The sequence below is a fragment of the Zonotrichia albicollis genome, chromosome 34 (genome assembly GCF_047830755.1).
Source record: "Zonotrichia albicollis isolate bZonAlb1 chromosome 34, bZonAlb1.hap1, whole genome shotgun sequence".
NCBI lineage: Eukaryota > Metazoa > Chordata > Aves > Passeriformes > Passerellidae > Zonotrichia > Zonotrichia albicollis.
In genome coordinates, this window is record NC_133852.1 from 3,534,521 (window position 1) to 3,561,161 (window position 26,641).

Genomic DNA, 26,641 nt, shown 5'->3' on the forward strand with positions numbered 1-26,641 from the left:
AGCGACTGCGTTGCCCAGCCCCACGCTGCCTGCACGGCTTCAGCCACTGCCCCCTTCTCACCATCAAGGGATTCTTGCCCAGCACTACGAGGCCTCTGAGTGCCAAGTAACGCCTGGCGCTGTGCTCGCTCTGCAGGTTCTGTGCCATGATCTCCAGAACGCTGTCACTGCATTCCCTCAAGTCCAGGCACTCGAGGACCTGAAAGGCACAGGGCAGTGACAGGGAGCCGGCCGGTGACAGGAGCCCGGAGCCACACAGGGCCGGGCCCAGGCAGCAGCACAGGGCACGGGCACCGTCCTGGCAGCTGTGCCTACGAGAGGGCAGAGAGCTGGGAGGCAGCTCAGCCAGGCAGCGCTGGCCTTGAGGCTCACCTCCACAAGGAACGCCAGGGCAGGGAAATCCCAGTATTGCATCTCTTCACCGAGCATGGCGAGCAAGTAAAATGCAATCCCGGAACAAAAGTGTATGGCTGAATGGCAAAGTATCCTGACGAGAGGAAAAGGAAACAAGACCCTGAGCCAGTGGGGCAAACCTCTCCCAGGAGTGACTCACAGAGTCCTCATCTTTCCCCACCACCTTTCCAGCAAGGGGAGCTGGGCCACTTGAGAGTTGGTTGCTCATGGGCACCCTCCTCTCCCAGCCTTTTCCAGTGTGCTTGGCTGTGCCTCAGTGACAGGGCCTCCTGGCCCATGACCACGGGGACTTTGTGGGACACCCTGGGCAGAGAGCACAAATGTCAGAGGCAGTGGGGAGAAGGGGCTCTCACCTGGCCAGCAGAGCCACGGCAAAGTGGTGGGTGTCAAGAGAGAGCAGTGTGTCCCAGCCACACCTGCGTTCCATTGCCACCACCACATCCTCACAGCGGAGAAGGCAGAGCAGGGACTTCAGGGTGCGCACTGCAAACCTGTGTGCGCAGCAAAGCCCAGGTCACACTGGCAGCACTGGCTCCTTGGCAGGCCACGTGGCAGGGACAGGAGGAGTGGGATGGAGCACCTGTTGGGGCTGGTGGCAAGGCCGTGCTCTTCCTGGCATGCCTTCCAGAATGTATCGACCTCCTCTGGCATATCCAGAGTGCTGAAGAACACTTGGAAGAGGAGATGCACAAATAGGCGGGGGAAATACACCTTTAATATCCGTGGCAGACAGGGCACCTGGAGGATCTTCCACATCACCACGGTTGCCTGCAAAGGACAAAGCCCCCCGAGACAGCGCTCAGTGCCGAGGTGTGCGTGTGGCAGGGCCCGAGCGTGGCAGGGAGAGGCCAGGAGAGACCTTGGCAGGGGGAGCACGGGGCCTGGTGGGCCTGAAGCTGCCCCTGGGCCGGGTTTCAGGCCCAGGGGCCTGAGGCAGGCAGATGCAGTGGGGGAAGGAGAATGGAGAGCTGCTGGAGAGGCGGCCTCGGGCCCAGCAAAGGCCGGTGTCAGAAACTCACAGCCAGGGCAAAGACAGCCGTTTCGTCCCCATCGGAGGTGCACGTGCTGTGCTCTGGCCAGCTCCCCAGCACATCCAGGAGGATCAGCTGCGCCAGCTCCGCAGTCCTGGCTGAGCCCATGATGGTCTTCCACATGGCCATAGCAGCTCTGCGGGGTCAGAGCTCTGTCTCAGGGGTGTCTCAGACACAGCACCGGGGGGAGCTGAGCTGGCTGCCAGTTCTGCCTCTGCCCACTGGCCCTGGCCAGCAGCAGCCAGGCAGCCCAGCCCTGTGGGCGCAGAGCCCTGAGGGGCAGGGAGGGAGCATGGCAGCAGGCTTGGGGGCTGACGTGCCTGGGCTGGGAAAGGCAGCAGCCAGAGGGCCCGGGAAGTCTCTGTTGGTCAGACACCTGGGACAGGCTGTACAGGGTGTTGGGCTGGGGAGGCCTGAGCCCTGTGGGCAGGTGGGCCCCATACCTGTCACAGGACGGGGCCACACGCAGGAGCGTCATCACTGCGTCATCTGGCTGTGCTTCCGTGAGATCCAGCAGGGCCTCGTCCAGCCTGTGCTCAGCACAATCATTGGCCAGGAGCCACTGGTGGATGAACCTGACCATGGCGGGCACCTGGATAGTTGGATAACAAGCACCAGGAGACTTGGAAAGCTGCCAGAGGGAGCAATGTTCCCAGCTTCCCCCGAGAAGTGCTTCCCTTCCCAGCCCACTGCCATGTGGCCCCAAAGGCTCACAGCAACCAGCCAGCATTGCTTGGCTTGGGAGGCCAAGCAATTCCTGGGAGGATCAAACCCTGCCCACAGGCTGCTTACTTGGTTTGGATAGTAAAACTTTTCCTCTACAAGCATACACAGGAGGGCAGCGCTGGGCTTGGTTTGGAAGATGGGAGAGCAGGGCCTGAGCCCAGTGCCCATGGCGATGGTCTCTTCCTCCTGCCTTCTCTTGATGAATTTCCAGACAAGCTGTAGGAGAAGGGCAGGAAGCCGGGGATGTTGCATGGAGCGCTGCACACACGGTGCTGGGCTGAGCAGGGACAGCAGGCCCCGCCCAGGTGAGGGTGGCTGCAGGTACCTGGGCTGTTCTGCGGAAGCGGCCACGGCTGGATTCCTGCTCTTGTGTGCGCTCCAGGGCTGCATCTGGCAAAGAGCGAGCGCAGCCAGAGCTGAGGGGCTGCGGGAGAGGCCAGGGAACACAGCCCAGCCCAGAGCTCCCCAGGCAGGGAGAGCCCCGGGATGCCCCAGGGGATGGAGCAGGGCCACTGCGGCGTGTCTGCCCGGCCCCTCTTCCGTCCTGTCCGTGGGCATTTCCTCAGGGGATTGCATGGCATGGCATGGCATGGCATGGCATGGCATGGCATGGCATGGCATGGCATGGCCCGGCATGGCCCGGCATGGCATGGCATGGCATGGCATGGCATGGCATGGCATGGCATGGGGCCAAGCTGGCTGCAGGCACCAGTCCCACAGTCAGGCTCTGCCACTCACCCTCCTGCGGTGGATTGAACGGCACCACCTCCTCGGTCTCCTGTGATGGGGCAGCTCGTGGGCCTTCTTCCTCCTCCTCCACCCAGGCCATCTTGGGCACTACCGGGGGTCTCTGCTCCATAGCTTTGACTGGGTTTGGGGCAACTTGCAGGAGAGATGCCTTGGAAAAGCTCCAAGTCACCAAGTCCTGCAGTTGTGCCTGGAAGGCACCTTCAAGAGAGAAGCCTCAGGAAGGCTGCAGGACAGCAAGTCCTGCACTCGCTCTCAAGGGCTCCTGCCACAAGGACAGGAGACTCCTGTCAAGGATTGTGGTCTGGCCTCGAGCCACCTGCAGAAAAGAAGCCTCAGGGAGACCACGGCTCAGCAAGTCCTGTGGTCTGGCCTCAAGCTCAGCTGCAGGAACAAGTCCTCGGAAAAGCTCCGGGTGGAAGTGAACGAGCGCGCTGTGCGGGGGCTCCTCACGGCACCGCTCTGTCCCGTCCCGTCCCTTCGCGTGCTCCGAGCACTGTGGCCTGCTCTTGTCACCGCCAACTCCTATGTCACCAGGTGTCACAAAGGGCCCTTGGACACCCGGTTCCATGTCACAGTGACTGTGCTGCACCGTGTCACCAAGGGCCCTTGCACACCCTGCCGCCCGCCCTGGGGCCGCCCCCAGCCCAGCCAAAGTGGCCCAGGCTGGACGGAATGCCTGGCCCCAGGTGTCTAAGGCAGCCCGACAGGATCTTTAGGAAGGGCTCAGAGCATCAGCAAACGCCGCCTGGCTCTGCCGGCTCAGTCCTACCCCCATATCTTTTCCTGAGAGCATTTGAATTTCTAAATGAGAATCATTTGAAGGGAGGGGATTTACATTTTCCATTTCAGAGAAGGCTTCTGCCTTCCTTAGCAGACACGTCTCTCTTCAAACCAAGACAACTGCTTATCATTTTGCAGATGTGCAGTTGCTGGGCAGCCCCATTTTACACCAGGGACCTGGAGAACCATTCCCAGCAACTGGGAAAATCCTAGGTGGTCCAACCACCCATAGATGAGGTCTCCAAATTTGCCCCGAAAGTGGGTCCAGCTTTTATAGGCCAAAAAGAGCAAGTCCAAGTGTCCTGATGATATTTTCAGCCCAGAAAGCCCTGCTGCTGATGGCACACTTCACAACCAGCGGGAGGCACAGCTAGGCAAAAGCCCAGACCTCTGCTGGGAGGCTTTCTCCTCAAACACCCTTCAACCAAGCCTCCATGCAAGTCAGTTGGGAAAGTTTCTTCAAATGATCCATTTCTGGCATATAACTACACAGGGTTATGTGAAAGATTCTAAAGCAGCAGCTCTGGACTCAAAGAACCAGCACTAAGAGTCCCTGTCATCTGTTTGTAGCTAAATCACATGTTGGGGGAGCTGAAGGAGTTTGGAACGAGCTAAGAGAGCGGATCTCTGAGTGTTTTAGATGATGCCATTGCTTTTTCTTCTCTTCTACATAGACAGGCAGGGTGAGTTTGGCTCACATCTCCACCGCATGGCTCACAGGGCCACAAGACTTGTAGTTACAAGAGCTTTGAAGGATTTCTTGGCCAAGAAGACACGGCCAACAAGGATATTTATGTTTTACACCCAATCCTTCAATATTTCATCTTACGGACTCATGCTCTGGGTGACTCCAGATAAGTTAGAAAGTCTCTTTTCCCAGCCCGGCGGTTGAAGGAGGAGTCAGAGCTCTTCATTTCTCCGTCACAAGGTTGTTTATTGTATCTTATCTATACCATTCTTTCTCCTGTCCTGCTGAGGTCCGCTCAGCAAGACAGTCTAAGGCACTCTGCCTCCCCCGGGGCGGTGTTATCTTTTTATACTAAAAACAACTACGTGTACAATATTTGCAGTTCCTTTCCAATACCTATCATCTACGTTAGACAGTGAGCTTCTACACTAAACCAATCTAAAAGTGCCAACATCACAGCAGAAGATGGAGGCCAAGAAGAAGAAGGAGAAAGGCTGGATATGCCCAGAGTCCTCCATCCTGTCCCCTGAAGGCCCGTTCTAAAAACCCCCAAAATCAATTTTTCCACTCTGTGATAAATTCACTATCATTCTACTTAAACTTTTGTGGCTTGTCATTCTTCCTACAAGGTTGGTAATTGTTTTTGCCAAGGGCTAAATCAAAGGCACAAGCGTCTTGGGCTCTGTGTCAAAGTCTCTGAGCCCTCTGACAGGGTCTCGAGTCTTGCAGGGCAGCCAGAGGAATTTCCTGGGTTCCCACATCATGCTACAGTGTAAGCCTCCTTAGCCAATCCTGCTATGACACACAAACCTACCTCACTGCATCCTAAACTTCTTGTTTACCATTGTAACTACTTGGATTTTTTCTAGATCTTGAACTCTAAAACCCTTAACTTTCCTCCACTTCAACTTTCCTCCCTGTGTCTCTGCTATAAACTAGAAATCCGCATTCTTGCTTCTAGCACCTAGGTTTGGGAGCCCTTTGCAAGGTCTCCGATCAAATCCTGTGTTTAATTCTAAGCTTTGCTGACAAGACCAAAGGTCTGAGGTTTCCCTGCATTTGGGTTTCCAACAACACTGATGCTGTTAATTCCAGAGTGCCCGGGATGCGTCTTGCAAGTCAACTCTGGCAGGATGAAGGCGGCCGCCGGGGGGCTGCTTGTGGCCTCTGACAGCCCATTGCTCAGGGCTTGCCAGCGCCCCAGCCCCTCAGGGGCTGCCCCAGCCCGGCAGCAGCGCCGCAGCCCCACCGCAGCTCCAGAGCAGCCCCATCCAGAGGCACCTGGGAGCCCTCAGCAAGGCAGCCAGCAGCACACGGGCACGAGGACACGGGTGGCGCTTCCTGCCTGGCACAGGGCTTGTGGCCATCTCCAGGCACCGCTCTGGCAGGGATGCCCGCAGCTGCGGCCCCTGCCCAGCCGCTCTGTGGGCAGCACAAAGGCTTCAGCAGAAGCACCACAGGCCAAGGGGCTTCTGGCCAATTTTCCTGCAGCACTGCACGCCTGGGCAGCTGGCTGAGCACGAGCACCCTTTTCCCCCTCCTCCCCTATGCCCTACGGACCCTGGGCAGGAAAAGAAAGATCCTGGGAGTCTGTTTATTGTAACACATTCTATATTTACATCGTAAAGGAAAACAAAAGAAGAAAATAACAGTCTTGAACACAAGGAAAATCCCTGCTGGCTCAGGGCCCAGCAGACAGAGCCTCTGGGATCATCTCTCCATAGAGCTCCAGCAGCAGAGGCGGCCAAGCCCTGAGAGACGAAGCCTTTTTTTCCATGCCCTGCGGAGCCGATCCTCCAGGTCCTCCAAGATGGAATATCGAATTGTAGCTTCTGCCCTGAGAATGTGTAAAGTTTGAAGAGCGAGGCTTCTGACAGAAAGGCTGATGTCATCTGCCATTTCTTCAAGGGCTGCAAGAGAGAGGAACAGAATCACGGTCAGACGCCGGATGGGCGGGGAGCCGAGGAGAGCCCCCTGCCAGGGCCATCCCAGCCGGCTCTTGCCATGGCCAGGAGGGAGCAGGGAGCAAGGGGATCAGCCCGAAGCTGCTGGCCACCAATGGCCCTCGTGGCCCTGAAATCCCAGTGTGCTCTGCCCACGGGAGCAGAGCCGTCCGCAGCCAGGGCAGGGCTTGCAGCTCTCCCCCGGCAGCCCCCGCTGTCAGCCCGCTGCCCTCACTCACCAGTGCAGATCCGCTGCAGCTCCTGCTGCTGCCCCCTCAGGTGCCGCCCGGCCATGCCTGTGAACACAGAGCCTGTCACGGCTCCAGCGGCACAGCTCCCTGCCAGCGGCGCTGCCGGCGCTGTGGCCACACGGGCTGCTGGCCCGGCAGGGCTCAGCCCGGCCCTTGCCTCACGCTGCCGCCCCAGGGCACGGCTGCCAGAGGCGGCAGCAGCAACGCCCAGGCCAGGCGGGGCTCCACGGTGCCGCGCCCGGCTGGCGCTGCCGGGGCAGCAGGCGGGGCCGGGGATGAGCTGCTGCGGCGCGGCGGGCCGGGCCGGCGAGGGAGCCCGGACTCGGGACTCACCCATGAACCTGATGGCCGCCTCTCGCAGGGGCTCCTGTGGGCTCCGCAGGTAGCGCAGGGCCCGGCGCAGGTGCTCGGCCGCTCTGCTCCTGTCCTCTGCCAGCTGCAGAGTGCGGCAGGAGGGAAGGGTTGGCGTGGGCTCAGCCCCTGGGCCGGGCGCCGCCTGCACCCGGCCCCGGCCTCCCCTGCCCGCACAGCCCTGAGGCGCGGCCCGCAGCCGCTGGCCAAGGGCTCCCGAGGGCAGGGGGCAGAGGGCGGGCTGCTGCCCGGGGAGCCGCGGTGCCGCCCCGCAGCCCCGCCGGGCCGGGGCTCCATGGGCACCCGGCTCGGGCCCACGGGAGCCTGGAGAAGAGCGCGCGCGGCTTCTGGCTGCAGCAGCGGGCAGGGGCACAGCTGCCCGGCCTGCACACTGAGCACTGCCCTCAGGGCCCTTCTCCAGGCTGAGGATTCTTGGCTGCTCTTACCAGGCTCTCGCCGAACCTCCATGTCTCATCCACCTCTGGCATTTGTTCAAGATTCCTTCTCTTCAGGAATCTGGCTGCAGAATGCAGTACTACACAGGAGGCCTGGAGAGCAGCAGAGACGCACAGATGGCCCCACAGGCCAGGGCACAGGAGCATCCCAGTGCCACAGCCTGGAGGAGGCTGCAGCCCGCAGGGTGCCACGGCAGGAGGCAGCCCAGCCCCTTCCCAGGGGGACAGCAGCCGGCCACAAGTCCTCACCTCAGCAACAATCTGATTTTCATCATGGCAGTGGAGGTAGAGTGGGACCAGGCTCTGGCGCACGTGGGACTTCAGGGCCTTTCTTCCATCTTTGCTTAATGAGTCCAGAATCTCTTGAAAGATACACATGGAGCTCAGCTGCACCTGGCTGTCATCCTGTGTGGGAGGAAGGGCAAAAGACCTCAGCATCAGCTGCTTCAGGCCCCCCAGGGCACAGGCCTGCATCTCCACAGGGCACCAAGTGTCCGGGCAGCAGCCAGTGGCCGTGGCTGTGGACACAGAGCCTTACATGGTCAAAGAGTGGCAGGAGTGCCGCAGCCAGCCGCAGGGCAATGGGGGTGGGTATTAGGGCACCATCATCCAGGAGCAAATATCTTAAAAGAAGAATGGTCATCCCAATCATGTCACTATCATTTTCCTGCAGGAGCTCCACAAGACTTTCAGTCAGGCTCCACATTTTTTCAGCCTGTGTGGAACACAAGTTTGTGAAAGGCCGCCCTGCTGCCGCAGGGCCCAGAGGCCAAAGGCCTGTCCCGAAGCACTGGGGCAGCTGAAGCGGGAGGCAGGAGAGCTGGGAGCAGCTGCCCCAGCGCCTGAAGCCCAGGCAAGGCCAAGCGACTGCGTTGCCCAGCCCCACGCTGCCTGCACGGCTTCAGCCACTGCCCCCTTCTCACCATCAAGGGATTCTTGCCCAGCACTACGAGGCCTCTGAGTGCCAAGTAACGCCTGGCGCTGTGCTCGCTCTGCAGGTTCTGTGCCATGATCTCCAGAACGCTGTCACTGCATTCCCTCAAGTCCAGGCACTCGAGGACCTGAAAGGCACAGGGCAGTGACAGGGAGCCGGCCGGTGACAGGAGCCCGGAGCCACACAGGGCCGGGCCCAGGCAGCAGCACAGGGCACGGGCACCGTCCTGGCAGCTGTGCCTACGAGAGGGCAGAGAGCTGGGAGGCAGCTCAGCCAGGCAGCGCTGGCCTTGAGGCTCACCTCCACAAGGAACGCCAGGGCAGGGAAATCCCAGTATTGCATCTCTTCACCGAGCATGGCGAGCAAGTAAAATGCAATCCCGGAACAAAAGTGTATGGCTGAATGGCAAAGTATCCTGACGAGAGGAAAAGGAAACAAGACCCTGAGCCAGTGGGGCAAACCTCTCCCAGGAGTGACTCACAGAGTCCTCATCTTTCCCCACCACCTTTCCAGCAAGGGGAGCTGGGCCACTTGAGAGTTGGTTGCTCATGGGCACCCTCCTCTCCCAGCCTTTTCCAGTGTGCTTGGCTGTGCCTCAGTGACAGGGCCTCCTGGCCCATGACCACGGGGACTTTGTGGGACACCCTGGGCAGAGAGCACAAATGTCAGAGGCAGTGGGGAGAAGGGGCTCTCACCTGGCCAGCAGAGCCACGGCAAAGTGGTGGGTGTCAAGAGAGAGCAGTGTGTCCCAGCCACACCTGCGTTCCATTGCCACCACCACATCCTCACAGCGGAGAAGGCAGAGCAGGGACTTCAGGGTGCGCACTGCAAACCTGTGTGCGCAGCAAAGCCCAGGTCACACTGGCAGCACTGGCTCCTTGGCAGGCCACGTGGCAGGGACAGGAGGAGTGGGATGGAGCACCTGTTGGGGCTGGTGGCAAGGCCGTGCTCTTCCTGGCATGCCTTCCAGAATGTATCGACCTCCTCTGGCATATCCAGAGTGCTGAAGAACACTTGGAAGAGGAGATGCACAAATAGGCGGGGGAAATACACCTTTAATATCCGTGGCAGACAGGGCACCTGGAGGATCTTCCACATCACCACGGTTGCCTGCAAAGGACAAAGCCCCCCGAGACAGCGCTCAGTGCCGAGGTGTGCGTGTGGCAGGGCCCGAGCGTGGCAGGGAGAGGCCAGGAGAGACCTTGGCAGGGGGAGCACGGGGCCTGGTGGGCCTGAAGCTGCCCCTGGGCCGGGTTTCAGGCCCAGGGGCCTGAGGCAGGCAGATGCAGTGGGGGAAGGAGAATGGAGAGCTGCTGGAGAGGCGGCCTCGGGCCCAGCAAAGGCCGGTGTCAGAAACTCACAGCCAGGGCAAAGACAGCCGTTTCGTCCCCATCGGAGGTGCACGTGCTGTGCTCTGGCCAGCTCCCCAGCACATCCAGGAGGATCAGCTGCGCCAGCTCCGCAGTCCTGGCTGAGCCCATGATGGTCTTCCACATGGCCATAGCAGCTCTGCGGGGTCAGAGCTCTGTCTCAGGGGTGTCTCAGACACAGCACCGGGGGGAGCTGAGCTGGCTGCCAGTTCTGCCTCTGCCCACTGGCCCTGGCCAGCAGCAGCCAGGCAGCCCAGCCCTGTGGGCGCAGAGCCCTGAGGGGCAGGGAGGGAGCATGGCAGCAGGCTTGGGGGCTGACGTGCCTGGGCTGGGAAAGGCAGCAGCCAGAGGGCCCGGGAAGTCTCTGTTGGTCAGACACCTGGGACAGGCTGTACAGGGTGTTGGGCTGGGGAGGCCTGAGCCCTGTGGGCAGGTGGGCCCCATACCTGTCACAGGACGGGGCCACACGCAGGAGCGTCATCACTGCGTCATCTGGCTGTGCTTCCGTGAGATCCAGCAGGGCCTCGTCCAGCCTGTGCTCAGCACAATCATTGGCCAGGAGCCACTGGTGGATGAACCTGACCATGGCGGGCACCTGGATAGTTGGATAACAAGCACCAGGAGACTTGGAAAGCTGCCAGAGGGAGCAATGTTCCCAGCTTCCCCCGAGAAGTGCTTCCCTTCCCAGCCCACTGCCATGTGGCCCCAAAGGCTCACAGCAACCAGCCAGCATTGCTTGGCTTGGGAGGCCAAGCAATTCCTGGGAGGATCAAACCCTGCCCACAGGCTGCTTACTTGGTTTGGATAGTAAAACTTTTCCTCTACAAGCATACACAGGAGGGCAGCGCTGGGCTTGGTTTGGAAGATGGGAGAGCAGGGCCTGAGCCCAGTGCCCATGGCGATGGTCTCTTCCTCCTGCCTTCTCTTGATGAATTTCCAGACAAGCTGTAGGAGAAGGGCAGGAAGCCGGGGATGTTGCATGGAGCGCTGCACACACGGTGCTGGGCTGAGCAGGGACAGCAGGCCCCGCCCAGGTGAGGGTGGCTGCAGGTACCTGGGCTGTTCTGCGGAAGCGGCCACGGCTGGATTCCTGCTCTTGTGTGCGCTCCAGGGCTGCATCTGGCAAAGAGCGAGCGCAGCCAGAGCTGAGGGGCTGCGGGAGAGGCCAGGGAACACAGCCCAGCCCAGAGCTCCCCAGGCAGGGAGAGCCCCGGGATGCCCCAGGGGATGGAGCAGGGCCACTGCGGCGTGTCTGCCCGGCCCCTCTTCCGTCCTGTCCGTGGACATTTCCTCAGGGGATTGCATGGCATGGCATGGCATGGCATGGCATGGCATGGCATGGCATGGCATGGCCCGGCATGGCCCGGCATGGCATGGCATGGCATGGCATGGCATGGCATGGCATGGCATGGGGCCAAGCTGGCTGCAGGCACCAGTCCCACAGTCAGGCTCTGCCACTCACCCTCCTGCGGTGGATTGAACGGCACCACCTCCTCGGTCTCCTGTGATGGGGCAGCTCGTGGGCCTTCTTCCTCCTCCTCCACCCAGGCCATCTTGGGCACTACCGGGGGTCTCTGCTCCATAGCTTTGACTGGGTTTGGGGCAACTTGCAGGAGAGATGCCTTGGAAAAGCTCCAAGTCACCAAGTCCTGCAGTTGTGCCTGGAAGGCACCTTCAAGAGAGAAGCCTCAGGAAGGCTGCAGGACAGCAAGTCCTGCACTCGCTCTCAAGGGCTCCTGCCACAAGGACAGGAGACTCCTGTCAAGGATTGTGGTCTGGCCTCGAGCCACCTGCAGAAAAGAAGCCTCAGGGAGACCACGGCTCAGCAAGTCCTGTGGTCTGGCCTCAAGCTCAGCTGCAGGAACAAGTCCTCGGAAAAGCTCCGGGTGGAAGTGAACGAGCGCGCTGTGCGGGGGCTCCTCACGGCACCGCTCTGTCCCGTCCCGTCCCTTCGCGTGCTCCGAGCACTGTGGCCTGCTCTTGTCACCGCCAACTCCTATGTCACCAGGTGTCACAAAGGGCCCTTGGACACCCGGTTCCATGTCACAGTGACTGTGCTGCACCGTGTCACCAAGGGCCCTTGCACACCCTGCCGCCCGCCCTGGGGCCGCCCCCAGCCCAGCCAAAGTGGCCCAGGCTGGACGGAATGCCTGGCCCCAGGTGTCTAAGGCAGCCCGACAGGATCTTTAGGAAGGGCTCAGAGCATCAGCAAACGCCGCCTGGCTCTGCCGGCTCAGTCCTACCCCCATATCTTTTCCTGAGAGCATTTGAATTTCTAAATGAGAATCATTTGAAGGGAGGGGATTTACATTTTCCATTTCAGAGAAGGCTTCTGCCTTCCTTAGCAGACACGTCTCTCTTCAAACCAAGACAACTGCTTATCATTTTGCAGATGTGCAGTTGCTGGGCAGCCCCATTTTACACCAGGGACCTGGAGAACCATTCCCAGCAACTGGGAAAATCCTAGGTGGTCCAACCACCCATAGATGAGGTCTCCAAATTTGCCCCGAAAGTGGGTCCAGCTTTTATAGGCCAAAAAGAGCAAGTCCAAGTGTCCTGATGATATTTTCAGCCCAGAAAGCCCTGCTGCTGATGGCACACTTCACAACCAGCGGGAGGCACAGCTAGGCAAAAGCCCAGACCTCTGCTGGGAGGCTTTCTCCTCAAACACCCTTCAACCAAGCCTCCATGCAAGTCAGTTGGGAAAGTTTCTTCAAATGATCCATTTCTGGCATATAACTACACAGGGTTATGTGAAAGATTCTAAAGCAGCAGCTCTGGACTCAAAGAACCAGCACTAAGAGTCCCTGTCATCTGTTTGTAGCTAAATCACATGTTGGGGGAGCTGAAGGAGTTTGGAACGAGCTAAGAGAGCGGATCTCTGAGTGTTTTAGATGATGCCATTGCTTTTTCTTCTCTTCTACATAGACAGGCAGGGTGAGTTTGGCTCACATCTCCACCGCATGGCTCACAGGGCCACAAGACTTGTAGTTACAAGAGCTTTGAAGGATTTCTTGGCCAAGAAGACACGGCCAACAAGGATATTTATGTTTTACACCCAATCCTTCAATATTTCATCTTACGGACTCATGCTCTGGGTGACTCCAGATAAGTTAGAAAGTCTCTTTTCCCAGCCCGGCGGTTGAAGGAGGAGTCAGAGCTCTTCATTTCTCCGTCACAAGGTTGTTTATTGTATCTTATCTATACCATTCTTTCTCCTGTCCTGCTGAGGTCCGCTCAGCAAGACAGTCTAAGGCACTCTGCCTCCCCCGGGGCGGTGTTATCTTTTTATACTAAAAACAACTACGTGTACAATATTTGCAGTTCCTTTCCAATACCTATCATCTACGTTAGACAGTGAGCTTCTACACTAAACCAATCTAAAAGTGCCAACATCACAGCAGAAGATGGAGGCCAAGAAGAAGAAGGAGAAAGGCTGGATATGCCCAGAGTCCTCCATCCTGTCCCCTGAAGGCCCGTTCTAAAAACCCCCAAAATCAATTTTTCCACTCTGTGATAAATTCACTATCATTCTACTTAAACTTTTGTGGCTTGTCATTCTTCCTACAAGGTTGGTAATTGTTTTTGCCAAGGGCTAAATCAAAGGCACAAGCGTCTTGGGCTCTGTGTCAAAGTCTCTGAGCCCTCTGACAGGGTCTCGAGTCTTGCAGGGCAGCCAGAGGAATTTCCTGGGTTCCCACATCATGCTACAGTGTAAGCCTCCTTAGCCAATCCTGCTATGACACACAAACCTACCTCACTGCATCCTAAACTTCTTGTTTACCATTGTAACTACTTGGATTTTTTCTAGATCTTGAACTCTAAAACCCTTAACTTTCCTCCACTTCAACTTTCCTCCCTGTGTCTCTGCTATAAACTAGAAATCCGCATTCTTGCTTCTAGCACCTAGGTTTGGGAGCCCTTTGCAAGGTCTCCGATCAAATCCTGTGTTTAATTCTAAGCTTTGCTGACAAGACCAAAGGTCTGAGGTTTCCCTGCATTTGGGTTTCCAACAACACTGATGCTGTTAATTCCAGAGTGCCCGGGATGCGTCTTGCAAGTCAACTCTGGCAGGATGAAGGCGGCCGCCGGGGGGCTGCTTGTGGCCTCTGACAGCCCATTGCTCAGGGCTTGCCAGCGCCCCAGCCCCTCAGTGGCTGCCCCAGCCCGGCAGCAGCGCCGCAGCCCCACCGCAGCTCCAGAGCAGCCCCATCCAGAGGCACCTGGGAGCCCTCAGCAAGGCAGCCAGCAGCACACGGGCACGAGGACACGGGTGGCGCTTCCTGCCTGGCACAGGGCTTGTGGCCATCTCCAGGCACCGCTCTGGCAGGGATGCCCGCAGCTGCGGCCCCTGCCCAGCCGCTCTGTGGGCAGCACAAAGGCTTCAGCAGAAGCACCACAGGCCAAGGGGCTTCTGGCCAATTTTCCTGCAGCACTGCACGCCTGGGCAGCTGGCTGAGCACGAGCACCCTTTTCCCCCTCCTCCCCTATGCCCTACGGACCCTGGGCAGGAAAAGAAAGATCCTGGGAGTCTGTTTATTGTAACACATTCTATATTTACATCGTAAAGGAAAACAAAAGAAGAAAATAACAGTCTTGAACACAAGGAAAATCCCCGCTGGCTCAGGGCCCAGCAGACAGAGCCTCTGGGATCATCTCTCCATAGAGCTCCAGCAGCAGAGGCGGCCAAGCCCTGAGAGACGAAGCCTTTTTTTCCATGCCCTGCGGAGCCGATCCTCCAGGTCCTCCAAGATGGAATATCGAATTGTAGCTTCTGCCCTGAGAATGTGTAAAGTTTGAAGAGCGAGGCTTCTGACAGAAAGGCTGATGTCATCTGCCATTTCTTCAAGGGCTGCAAGAGAGAGGAACAGAATCACGGTCAGACGCCGGATGGGCGGGGAGCCGAGGAGAGCCCCCTGCCAGGGCCATCCCAGCCGGCTCTTGCCATGGCCAGGAGGGAGCAGGGAGCAAGGGGATCAGCCCGAAGCTGCTGGCCACCAATGGCCCTCGTGGCCCTGAAATCTCAGTGTGCTCTGCCCACGGGAGCAGAGCCGTCCGCAGCCAGGGCAGGGCTTGCAGCTCTCCCCCGGCAGCCCCCGCTGTCAGCCCGCTGCCCTCACTCACCAGTGCAGATCCGCTGCAGCTCTTGCTGCTGCCCCCTCAGGTGCCGCCCGGCCATGCCTGTGAACACAGAGCCTGTCACGGCTCCAGCGGCACAGCTCCCTGCCAGCGGCGCTGCCGGCGCTGTGGCCACACGGGCTGCTGGCCCGGCAGGGCTCAGCCCGGCCCTTGCCTCACGCTGCCGCCCCAGGGCACGGCTGCCAGAGGCGGCAGCAGCAACGCCCAGGCCAGGCGGGGCTCCACGGTGCCGCGCCCGGCTGGCGCTGCCGGGGCAGCAGGCGGGGCCGGGGATGAGCTGCTGCGGCGCGGCGGGCCGGGCCGGCGAGGGAGCCCGGACTCGGGACTCACCCATGAACCTGATGGCCGCCTCTCGCAGGGGCTCCTGTGGGCTCCGCAGGTAGCGCAGGGCCCGGCGCAGGTGCTCGGCCGCTCTGCTCCTGTCCTCTGCCAGCTGCAGAGTGCGGCAGGAGGGAAGGGTTGGCGTGGGCTCAGCCCCTGGGCCGGGCGCCGCCTGCACCCGGCCCCGGCCTCCCCTGCCCGCACAGCCCTGAGGCGCGGCCCGCAGCCGCTGGCCAAGGGCTCCCGAGGGCAGGGGGCAGAGGGCGGGCTGCTGCCCGGGGAGCCGCGGTGCCGCCCCGCAGCCCCGCCGGGCCGGGGCTCCATGGGCACCCGGCTCGGGCCCACGGGAGCCTGGAGAAGAGCGCGCGCGGCTTCTGGCTGCAGCAGCGGGCAGGGGCACAGCTGCCCGGCCTGCACACTGAGCACTGCCCTCAGGGCCCTTCTCCAGGCTGAGGATTCTTGGCTGCTCTTACCAGGCTCTCGCCGAACCTCCATGTCTCATCCACCTCTGGCATTTGTTCAAGATTCCTTCTCTTCAGGAATCTGGCTGCAGAATGCAGTACTACACAGGAGGCCTGGAGAGCAGCAGAGACGCACAGATGGCCCCACAGGCCAGGGCACAGGAGCATCCCAGTGCCACAGCCTGGAGGAGGCTGCAGCCCGCAGGGTGCCACGGCAGGAGGCAGCCCAGCCCCTTCCCAGGGGGACAGCAGCCGGCCACAAGTCCTCACCTCAGCAACAATCTGATTTTCATCATGGCAGTGGAGGTAGAGTGGGACCAGGCTCTGGCGCACGTGGGACTTCAGGGCCTTTCTTCCATCTTTGCTTAATGAGTCCAGAATCTCTTGAAAGATACACATGGAGCTCAGCTGCACCTGGCTGTCATCCTGTGTGGGAGGAAGGGCAAAAGACCTCAGCATCAGCTGCTTCAGGCCCCCCAGGGCACAGGCCTGCATCTCCACAGGGCACCAAGTGTCCGGGCAGCGGCCAGTGGCCGTGGCTGTGGACACAGAGCCTTACATGGTCAAAGAGTGGCAGGAGTGCCGCAGCCAGCCGCAGGGCAATGGGGGTGGGTATTAGGGCACCATCATCCAGGAGCAAATATCTTAAAAGAAGAATGGTCATCCCAATCATGTCACTATCATTTTCCTGCAGGAGCTCCACAAGACTTTCAGTCAGGCTCCACATTTTTTCAGCCTGTGTGGAACACAAGTTTGTGAAAGGCCGCCCTGCTGCCGCAGGGCCCAGAGGCCAAAGGCCTGTCCCGAAGCACTGGGGCAGCTGAAGCGGGAGGCAGGAGAGCTGGGAGCAGCTGCCCCAGCGCCTGAAGCCCAGGCAAGGCCAAGCGACTGCGTTGCCCAGCCCCACGCTGCCTGCACGGCTTCAGCCACTGCCCCCTTCTCACCATCAAGGGATTCTTGCCCAGCACTACGAGGCCTCTGAGTGCCAAGTAACGCCTGGCGCTGTGCTCGCTCTGCAGGTTCTGTGCCATGATCTCCAGAACGCTGTCACTGCATTCCCTCAAGTCCAGGCACTCGAGGACCTGAAAGGCACAGGGCAGTGACAGGGAGCCGGCCGGTGACAGGAGCCCGGAGCCACACAGGGCCGGGCCCAGGCAGCAGCACAGGGCACGGGCACCGTCCTGGCAGCTGTGCCTACGAGAGGGCAGAGAGCTGGGAGGCAGCTCAGCCAGGCAGCGCTGGCCTTGAGGCTCACCTCCACAAGGAACGCCAGGGCAGGGAAATCCCAGTATTGCATCTCTTCACCGAGCATGGCGAGCAAGTAAAATGCAATCCCGGAACAAAAGTGTATGGCTGAATGGCAAAGTATCCTGACGAGAGGAAAAGGAAACAAGACCCTGAGCCAGTGGGGCAAACCTCTCCCAGGAGTGACTCACAGAGTCCTCATCTTTCCCCACCACCTTTCCAGCAAGGGGAGCTGGGCCACTTGAGAGTTGGTTGCTCATGGGCACCCTCCTCTCCCAGCCTTTTCCAGTGTGCTTGGCTGTGCCTCAGTGACAGGGCCTCCTGGCCCATGACCACGGGGACTTTGTGGGACACCCTGGGCAGAGAGCACAAATGTCAGAGGCAGTGGGGAGAAGGGGCTCTCACCTGGCCAGCAGAGCCACGGCAAAGTGGTGGGTGTCAAGAGAGAGCAGTGTGTCCCAGCCACACCTGCGTTCCATTGCCACCACCACATCCTCACAGCGGAGAAGGCAGAGCAGGGACTTCAGGGTGCGCACTGCAAACCTGTGTGCGCAGCAAAGCCCAGGTCACACTGGCAGCACTGGCTCCTTGGCAGGCCACGTGGCAGGGACAGGAGGAGTGGGATGGAGCACCTGTTGGGGCTGGTGGCAAGGCCGTGCTCTTCCTGGCATGCCTTCCAGAATGTATCGACCTCCTCTGGCATATCCAGAGTGCTGAAGAACACTTGGAAGAGGAGATGCACAAATAGGCGGGGGAAATACACCTTTAATATCCGTGGCAGACAGGGCACCTGGAGGATCTTCCACATCACCACGGTTGCCTGCAAAGGACAAAGCCCCCCGAGACAGCGCTCAGTGCCGAGGTGTGCGTGTGGCAGGGCCCGAGCGTGGCAGGGAGAGGCCAGGAGAGACCTTGGCAGGGGGAGCACGGGGCCTGGTGGGCCTGAAGCTGCCCCTGGGCCGGGTTTCAGGCCCAGGGGCCTGAGGCAGGCAGATGCAGTGGGGGAAGGAGAATGGAGAGCTGCTGGAGAGGCGGCCTCGGGCCCAGCAAAGGCCGGTGTCAGAAACTCACAGCCAGGGCAAAGACAGCCGTTTCGTCCCCATCGGAGGTGCACGTGCTGTGCTCTGGCCAGCTCCCCAGCACATCCAGGAGGATCAGCTGCGCCAGCTCCGCAGTCCTGGCTGAGCCCATGATGGTCTTCCACATGGCCATAGCAGCTCTGCGGGGTCAGAGCTCTGTCTCAGGGGTGTCTCAGACACAGCACCGGGGGGAGCTGAGCTGGCTGCCAGTTCTGCCTCTGCCCACTGGCCCTGGCCAGCAGCAGCCAGGCCGCCCAGCCCTGTGGGCGCAGAGCCCTGAGGGGCAGGGAGGGAGCATGGCAGCAGGCTTGGGGGCTGACGTGCCTGGGCTGGGAAAGGCAGCAGCCAGAGGGCCCGGGAAGTCTCTGTTGGTCAGACACCTGGGACAGGCTGTACAGGGTGTTGGGCTGGGGAGGCCTGAGCCCTGTGGGCAGGTGGGCCCCATACCTGTCACAGGACGGGGCCACACGCAGGAGCGTCATCACTGCGTCATCTGGCTGTGCTTCCGTGAGATCCAGCAGGGCCTCGTCCAGCCTGTGCTCAGCACAATCATTGGCCAGGAGCCACTGGTGGATGAACCTGACCATGGCGGGCACCTGGATAGTTGGATAACAAGCACCAGGAGACTTGGAAAGCTGCCAGAGGGAGCAATGTTCCCAGCTTCCCCCGAGAAGTGCTTCCCTTCCCAGCCCACTGCCATGTGGCCCCAAAGGCTCACAGCAACCAGCCAGCATTGCTTGGCTTGGGAGGCCAAGCAATTCCTGGGAGGATCAAACCCTGCCCACAGGCTGCTTACTTGGTTTGGATAGTAAAACTTTTCCTCTACAAGCATACACAGGAGGGCAGCGCTGGGCTTGGTTTGGAAGATGGGAGAGCAGGGCCTGAGCCCAGTGCCCATGGCGATGGTCTCTTCCTCCTGCCTTCTCTTGATGAATTTCCAGACAAGCTGTAGGAGAAGGGCAGGAAGCCGGGGATGTTGCATGGAGCGCTGCACACACGGTGCTGGGCTGAGCAGGGACAGCAGGCCCCGCCCAGGTGAGGGTGGCTGCAGGTACCTGGGCTGTTCTGCGGAAGCGGCCACGGCTGGATTCCTGCTCTTGTGTGCGCTCCAGGGCTGCATCTGGCAAAGAGCGAGCGCAGCCAGAGCTGAGGGGCTGCGGGAGAGGCCAGGGAACACAGCCCAGCCCAGAGCTCCCCAGGCAGGGAGAGCCCCGGGATGCCCCAGGGGATGGAGCAGGGCCACTGCGGCGTGTCTGCCCGGCCCCTCTTCCGTCCTGTCCGTGGGCATTTCCTCAGGGGATTGCATGGCATGGCATGGCATGGCATGGCATGGCATGGCATGGCATGGCATGGGGCCAAGCTGGCTGCAGGCACCAGTCCCACAGTCAGGCTCTGCCACTCACCCTCCTGCGGTGGATTGAACGGCACCACCTCCTCGGTCTCCTGTGATGGGGCAGCTCGTGGGCCTTCTTCCTCCTCCTCCACCCAGGCCATCTTGGGCACTACCGGGGGTCTCTGCTCCATAGCTTTGACTGGGTTTGGGGCAACTTGCAGGAGAGATGCCTTGGAAAAGCTCCAAGTCACCAAGTCCTGCAGTTGTGCCTGGAAGGCACCTTCAAGAGAGAAGCCTCAGGAAGGCTGCAGGACAGCAAGTCCTGCACTCGCTCTCAAGGGCTCCTGCCACAAGGACAGGAGACTCCTGTCAAGGATTGTGGTCTGGCCTCGAGCCACCTGCAGAAAAGAAGCCTCAGGGAGACCACGGCTCAGCAAGTCCTGTGGTCTGGCCTCAAGCTCAGCTGCAGGAACAAGTCCTCGGAAAAGCTCCGGGTGGAAGTGAACGAGCGCGCTGTGCGGGGGCTCCTCACGGCACCGCTCTGTCCCGTCCCGTCCCTTCGCGTGCTCCGAGCACTGTGGCCTGCTCTTGTCACCGCCAACTCCTATGTCACCAGGTGTCACAAAGGGCCCTTGGACACCCGGTTCCATGTCACAGTGACTGTGCTGCACCGTGTCACCAAGGGCCCTTGCACACCCTGCCGCCCGCCCTGGGGCCGCCCCCAGCCCAGCCAAAGTGGCCCAGGCTGGACGGAATGCCTGGCCCCAGGTGTCTAAGGCAGCCCGACAGGATCTTTAGGAAGGGCTCAGAGCATCAGCAAACGCCGCCTGGCTCTGCCGGCTCAGTCCTACCCCCATATCTTTTCCTGAGAGCATTTGAATTTCTAAATGAGAATCATTTGAAGGGAGGGGATTTACATTTTCCATTTCAGAGAAGGCTTCTGCCTTCCTTAGCAGACACGTCTCTCTTCAAACCAAGACAACTGCTTATCATTTTGCAGATGTGCAGTTGCTGGGCAGCCCCATTTTACACCAGGGACCTGGAGAACCATTCCCAGCAACTGGGAAAATCCTAGGTGGTCCAACCACCCATAGATGAGGTCTCCAAATTTGCCCCGAAAGTGGGTCCAGCTTTTATAGGCCAAAAAGAGCAAGTCCAAGTGTCCTGATGATATTTTCAGCCCAGAAAGCCCTGCTGCTGATGGCACACTTCACAACCAGCGGGAGGCACAGCTAGGCAAAAGCCCAGACCTCTGCTGGGAGGCTTTCTCCTCAAACACCCTTCAACCAAGCCTCCATGCAAGTCAGTTGGGAAAGTTTCTTCAAATGATCCATTTCTGGCATATAACTACACAGGGTTATGTGAAAGATTCTAAAGCAGCAGCTCTGGACTCAAAGAACCAGCACTAAGAGTCCCTGTCATCTGTTTGTAGCTAAATCACATGTTGGGGGAGCTGAAGGAGTTTGGAACGAGCTAAGAGAGCGGATCTCTGAGTGTTTTAGATGATGCCATTGCTTTTTCTTCTCTTCTACATAGACAGGCAGGGTGAGTTTGGCTCACATCTCCACCGCATGGCTCACAGGGCCACAAGACTTGTAGTTACAAGAGCTTTGAAGGATTTCTTGGCCAAGAAGACACGGCCAACAAGGATATTTATGTTTTACACCCAATCCTTCAATATTTCATCTTACGGACTCATGCTCTGGGTGACTCCAGATAAGTTAGAAAGTCTCTTTTCCCAGCCCGGCGGTTGAAGGAGGAGTCAGAGCTCTTCATTTCTCCGTCACAAGGTTGTTTATTGTATCTTATCTATACCATTCTTTCTCCTGTCCTGCTGAGGTCCGCTCAGCAAGACAGTCTAAGGCACTCTGCCTCCCCCGGGGCGGTGTTATCTTTTTATACTAAAAACAACTACGTGTACAATATTTGCAGTTCCTTTCCAATACCTGTCATCTACGTTAGACAGTGAGCTTCTACACTAAACCAATCTAAAAGTGCCAACATCACAGCAGAAGATGGAGGCCAAGAAGAAGAAGGAGAAAGGCTGGATATGCCCAGAGTCCTCCATCCTGTCCCCTGAAGGCCCGTTCTAAAAACCCCCAAAATCAATTTTTCCACTCTGTGATAAATTCACTATCATTCTACTTAAACTTTTGTGGCTTGTCATTCTTCCTACAAGGTTGGTAATTGTTTTTGCCAAGGGCTAAATCAAAGGCACAAGCGTCTTGGGCTCTGTGTCAAAGTCTCTGAGCCCTCTGACAGGGTCTCGAGTCTTGCAGGGCAGCCAGAGGAATTTCCTGGGTTCCCACATCATGCTACAGTGTAAGCCTCCTTAGCCAATCCTGCTATGACACACAAACCTACCTCACTGCATCCTAAACTTCTTGTTTACCATTGTAACTACTTGGATTTTTTCTAGATCTTGAACTCTAAAACCCTTAACTTTCCTCCACTTCAACTTTCCTCCCTGTGTCTCTGCTATAAACTAGAAATCCGCATTCTTGCTTCTAGCACCTAGGTTTGGGAGCCCTTTGCAAGGTCTCCGATCAAATCCTGTGTTTAATTCTAAGCTTTGCTGACAAGACCAAAGGTCTGAGGTTTCCCTGCATTTGGGTTTCCAACAACACTGATGCTGTTAATTCCAGAGTGCCCGGGATGCGTCTTGCAAGTCAACTCTGGCAGGATGAAGGCGGCCGCCGGGGGGCTGCTTGTGGCCTCTGACAGCCCATTGCTCAGGGCTTGCCAGCGCCCCAGCCCCTCAGTGGCTGCCCCAGCCCGGCAGCAGCGCCGCAGCCCCACCGCAGCTCCAGAGCAGCCCCATCCAGAGGCACCTGGGAGCCCTCAGCAAGGCAGCCAGCAGCACACGGGCACGAGGACACGGGTGGCGCTTCCTGCCTGGCACAGGGCTTGTGGCCATCTCCAGGCACCGCTCTGGCAGGGATGCCCGCAGCTGCGGCCCCTGCCCAGCCGCTCTGTGGGCAGCACAAAGGCTTCAGCAGAAGCACCACAGGCCAAGGGGCTTCTGGCCAATTTTCCTGCAGCACTGCACGCCTGGGCAGCTGGCTGAGCACGAGCACCCTTTTCCCCCTCCTCCCCTATGCCCTACGGACCCTGGGCAGGAAAAGAAAGATCCTGGGAGTCTGTTTATTGTAACACATTCTATATTTACATCGTAAAGGAAAACAAAAGAAGAAAATAACAGTCTTGAACACAAGGAAAATCCCCGCTGGCTCAGGGCCCAGCAGACAGAGCCTCTGGGATCATCTCTCCATAGAGCTCCAGCAGCAGAGGCGGCCAAGCCCTGAGAGACGAAGCCTTTTTTTCCATGCCCTGCGGAGCCGATCCTCCAGGTCCTCCAAGATGGAATATCGAATTGTAGCTTCTGCCCTGAGAATGTGTAAAGTTTGAAGAGCGAGGCTTCTGACAGAAAGGCTGATGTCATCTGCCATTTCTTCAAGGGCTGCAAGAGAGAGGAACAGAATCACGGTCAGACGCCGGATGGGCGGGGAGCCGAGGAGAGCCCCCTGCCAGGGCCATCCCAGCCGGCTCTTGCCATGGCCAGGAGGGAGCAGGGAGCAAGGGGATCAGCCCGAAGCTGCTGGCCACCAATGGCCCTCGTGGCCCTGAAATCCCAGTGTGCTCTGCCCACGGGAGCAGAGCCGTCCGCAGCCAGGGCAGGGCTTGCAGCTCTCCCCCGGCAGCCCCCGCTGTCAGCCCGCTGCCCTCACTCACCAGTGCAGATCCGCTGCAGCTCTTGCTGCTGCCCCCTCAGGTGCCGCCCGGCCATGCCTGTGAACACAGAGCCTGTCACGGCTCCAGCGGCACAGCTCCCTGCCAGCGGCGCTGCCGGCGCTGTGGCCACACGGGCTGCTGGCCCGGCAGGGCTCAGCCCGGCCCTTGCCTCACGCTGCCGCCCCAGGGCACGGCTGCCAGAGGCGGCAGCAGCAACGCCCAGGCCAGGCGGGGCTCCACGGTGCCGCGCCCGGCTGGCGCTGCCGGGGCAGCAGGCGGGGCCGGGGATGAGCTGCTGCGGCGCGGCGGGCCGGGCCGGCGAGGGAGCCCGGACTCGGGACTCACCCATGAACCTGATGGCCGCCTCTCGCAGGGGCTCCTGTGGGCTCCGCAGGTAGCGCAGGGCCCGGCGCAGGTGCTCGGCCGCTCTGCTCCTGTCCTCTGCCAGCTGCAGAGTGCGGCAGGAGGGAAGGGTTGGCGTGGGCTCAGCCCCTGGGCCGGGCGCCGCCTGCACCCGGCCCCGGCCTCCCCTGCCCGCACAGCCCTGAGGCGCGGCCCGCAGCCGCTGGCCAAGGGCTCCCGAGGGCAGGGGGCAGAGGGCGGGCTGCTGCCCGGGGAGCCGCGGTGCCGCCCCGCAGCCCCGCCGGGCCGGGGCTCCATGGGCACCCGGCTCGGGCCCACGGGAGCCTGGAGAAGAGCGCGCGCGGCTTCTGGCTGCAGCAGCGGGCAGGGGCACAGCTGCCCGGCCTGCACACTGAGCACTGCCCTCAGGGCCCTTCTCCAGGCTGAGGATTCTTGGCTGCTCTTACCAGGCTCTCGCCGAACCTCCATGTCTCATCCACCTCTGGCATTTGTTCAAGATTCCTTCTCTTCAGGAATCTGGCTGCAGAATGCAGTACTACACAGGAGGCCTGGAGAGCAGCAGAGACGCACAGATGGCCCCACAGGCCAGGGCACAGGAGCATCCCAGTGCCACAGCCTGGAGGAGGCTGCAGCCCGCAGGGTGCCACGGCAGGAGGCAGCCCAGCCCCTTCCCAGGGGGACAGCAGCCGGCCACAAGTCCTCACCTCAGCAACAATCTGATTTTCATCATGGCAGTGGAGGTAGAGTGGGACCAGGCTCTGGCGCACGTGGGACTTCAGGGCCTTTCTTCCATCTTTGCTTAATGAGTCCAGAATCTCTTGAAAGATACACATGGAGCTCAGCTGCACCTGGCTGTCATCCTGTGTGGGAGGAAGGGCAAAAGACCTCAGCATCAGCTGCTTCAGGCCCCCCAGGGCACAGGCCTGCATCTCCACAGGGCACCAAGTGTCCGGGCAGCGGCCAGTGGCCGTGGCTGTGGACACAGAGCCTTACATGGTCAAAGAGTGGCAGGAGTGCCGCAGCCAGCCGCAGGGCAATGGGGGTGGGTATTAGGGCACCATCATCCAGGAGCAAATATCTTAAAAGAAGAATGGTCATCCCAATCATGTCACTATCATTTTCCTGCAGGAGCTCCACAAGACTTTCAGTCAGGCTCCACATTTTTTCAGCCTGTGTGGAACACAAGTTTGTGAAAGGCCGCCCTGCTGCCGCAGGGCCCAGAGGCCAAAGGCCTGTCCCGAAGCACTGGGGCAGCTGAAGCGGGAGGCAGGAGAGCTGGGAGCAGCTGCCCCAGCGCCTGAAGCCCAGGCAAGGCCAAGCGACTGCGTTGCCCAGCCCCACGCTGCCTGCACGGCTTCAGCCACTGCCCCCTTCTCACCATCAAGGGATTCTTGCCCAGCACTACGAGGCCTCTGAGTGCCAAGTAACGCCTGGCGCTGTGCTCGCTCTGCAGGTTCTGTGCCATGATCTCCAGAACGCTGTCACTGCATTCCCTCAAGTCCAGGCACTCGAGGACCTGAAAGGCACAGGGCAGTGACAGGGAGCCGGCCGGTGACAGGAGCCCGGAGCCACACAGGGCCGGGCCCAGGCAGCAGCACAGGGCACGGGCACCGTCCTGGCAGCTGTGCCTACGAGAGGGCAGAGAGCTGGGAGGCAGCTCAGCCAGGCAGCGCTGGCCTTGAGGCTCACCTCCACAAGGAACGCCAGGGCAGGGAAATCCCAGTATTGCATCTCTTCACCGAGCATGGCGAGCAAGTAAAATGCAATCCCGGAACAAAAGTGTATGGCTGAATGGCAAAGTATCCTGACGAGAGGAAAAGGAAACAAGACCCTGAGCCAGTGGGGCAAACCTCTCCCAGGAGTGACTCACAGAGTCCTCATCTTTCCCCACCACCTTTCCAGCAAGGGGAGCTGGGCCACTTGAGAGTTGGTTGCTCATGGGCACCCTCCTCTCCCAGCCTTTTCCAGTGTGCTTGGCTGTGCCTCAGTGACAGGGCCTCCTGGCCCATGACCACGGGGACTTTGTGGGACACCCTGGGCAGAGAGCACAAATGTCAGAGGCAGTGGGGAGAAGGGGCTCTCACCTGGCCAGCAGAGCCACGGCAAAGTGGTGGGTGTCAAGAGAGAGCAGTGTGTCCCAGCCACACCTGCGTTCCATTGCCACCACCACATCCTCACAGCGGAGAAGGCAGAGCAGGGACTTCAGGGTGCGCACTGCAAACCTGTGTGCGCAGCAAAGCCCAGGTCACACTGGCAGCACTGGCTCCTTGGCAGGCCACGTGGCAGGGACAGGAGGAGTGGGATGGAGCACCTGTTGGGGCTGGTGGCAAGGCCGTGCTCTTCCTGGCATGCCTTCCAGAATGTATCGACCTCCTCTGGCATATCCAGAGTGCTGAAGAACACTTGGAAGAGGAGATGCACAAATAGGCGGGGGAAATACACCTTTAATATCCGTGGCAGACAGGGCACCTGGAGGATCTTCCACATCACCACGGTTGCCTGCAAAGGACAAAGCCCCCCGAGACAGCGCTCAGTGCCGAGGTGTGCGTGTGGCAGGGCCCGAACGTGGCAGGGAGAGGCCAGGAGAGACCTTGGCAGGGGGAGCACGGGGCCTGGTGGGCCTGAAGCTGCCCCTGGGCCGGGTTTCAGGCCCAGGGGCCTGAGGCAGGCAGATGCAGTGGGGGAAGGAGAATGGAGAGCTGCTGGAGAGGCGGCCTCGGGCCCAGCAAAGGCCGGTGTCAGAAACTCACAGCCAGGGCAAAGACAGCCGTTTCGTCCCCATCGGAGGTGCACGTGCTGTGCTCTGGCCAGCTCCCCAGCACATCCAGGAGGATCAGCTGCGCCAGCTCCGCAGTCCTGGCTGAGCCCATGATGGTCTTCCACATGGCCATAGCAGCTCTGCGGGGTCAGAGCTCTGTCTCAGGGGTGTCTCAGACACAGCACCGGGGGGAGCTGAGCTGGCTGCCAGTTCTGCCTCTGCCCACTGGCCCTGGCCAGCAGCAGCCAGGCAGCCCAGCCCTGTGGGCGCAGAGCCCTGAGGGGCAGGGAGGGAGCATGGCAGCAGGCTTGGGGGCTGACGTGCCTGGGCTGGGAAAGGCAGCAGCCAGAGGGCCCGGGAAGTCTCTGTTGGTCAGACACCTGGGACAGGCTGTACAGGGTGTTGGGCTGGGGAGGCCTGAGCCCTGTGGGCAGGTGGGCCCCATACCTGTCACAGGACGGGGCCACACGCAGGAGCGTCATCACTGCGTCATCTGGCTGTGCTTCCGTGAGATCCA